Here is a 1,498-nt window from a genome sequence, read left to right as displayed (position 1 = left end):
CAAAACTAAGTAAAAATAAGCAAATTTAAGCTTATTAACTCAAATATTAATACATCAAGTGTTGATATTTGATATAATTCCTAGTAAGACTGTTAGTTAAATTAGAAAATGTTGATCATATATTGGTTTTCATATTCTAAACTAACAGTCAAATTTTAGAGGCGCTTGTTAGAGCTGCGGCAACAAGTACTCTATAAAAATGATTGCTTGTATGAAAGTTTCCTAGAAGAAATGAAAAAGTGAAGAAATTAAAGTAAGTGCGGGTAAACAAACGGTGGCGGGAGTAACTATGACTCTCTTAAGATCGCCAAATGCCTCGTTATCTTACTTTTAAAATGTGTTGCGATCAATGAAGTGCAAGTATGTAAATTTGCACTGAGGCCGCGCACATATAAAAATGTATGAAAATTAGTTTTAGCTAAGCAAAACTAAGTAAAAATAAGCAAATTTAAGCTTATTAAATCAAATATTAATACATCAAAGTGTTGATATTTGATATAATTCCTAGTAAGACTGTTAGTTAAATTAGAAGATGTTGATCATATAATGGTTTTCATATTCTAAACTAACTGTCAAATTTTAGTATGAGAAAGTTTCTCATACAAGTACTAAGTAGTACATATATGAAAGTTTTAAAATTTTCAAAATACTGTTAAAATGTGTTGCGGCCGCGCACATATAAAAAATAACATGTATGAAAATTTTGACTTCAATGTGTTTCTAAAAAAACTTGTATGTTAACTTTACTCATCATCAAGAAGCAAGCAGATGCTTTTTAAAATATTTTATTAATATAAATTCGATATAAATGAAATTTTTAATTTCATATCATAGAAAAAATATACATTTTATAATAAATGTATATGTTTCATGTAATGGAAATTTAAGTAAATGTATGGTATATAAAAATAATTTTATTACTGAAATACCAAAATGAATAAATATCGTTCTTAAATATACAAGAGAACGAAAATTCTTTATTCAATAAATAATTGTAAAATTAAATACTACAATAAAGTACAAATGAAGCAACAAAAATTTTGTTAGCTGAACTTTATTATATTTGGGCTAATAAAGTCGATATATTTATACAGATGTGTTTTAAGCGACCAATGAAAGTAAGTGAGGTTTTCCTTACCTAGGCCGCTTACACAAAATATATTAGCGAAGCTCATATATATATAACTTGTTCACTTTCATTATTTAAATCGTTGCTTGTACGGTAGTATTATTTACAAAGAGAAAAATGTAAATGAAATATTACAATAATGTACAAATGAAGCAACTAAAATTTTGTTAGTTGAACTTTATTATATTTGGGCTAATAAAGTCGATATATTTATACAGATGTGTTTTAAGCGACCAATGAAAGTAAGTGAGGTTTTCCTTACCTAGGCCGCTTACACAAAATATATTAGCGAAGTTCATATATATATAACTTGTTCACTTTCATTATTTAAATTGTTGCTTGTACGGTAGTATTATTTACAAAGAGAAA

Source organism: Eurosta solidaginis, unplaced genomic scaffold, assembly GCF_040869045.1.
Source record: "Eurosta solidaginis isolate ZX-2024a unplaced genomic scaffold, ASM4086904v1 ctg00001346.1, whole genome shotgun sequence".
Classification (NCBI taxonomy): domain Eukaryota; kingdom Metazoa; phylum Arthropoda; class Insecta; order Diptera; family Tephritidae; genus Eurosta; species Eurosta solidaginis.
The sequence above is the reverse complement of the archived record's forward strand: the minus strand, read 5'-3'. Positions refer to the sequence as shown.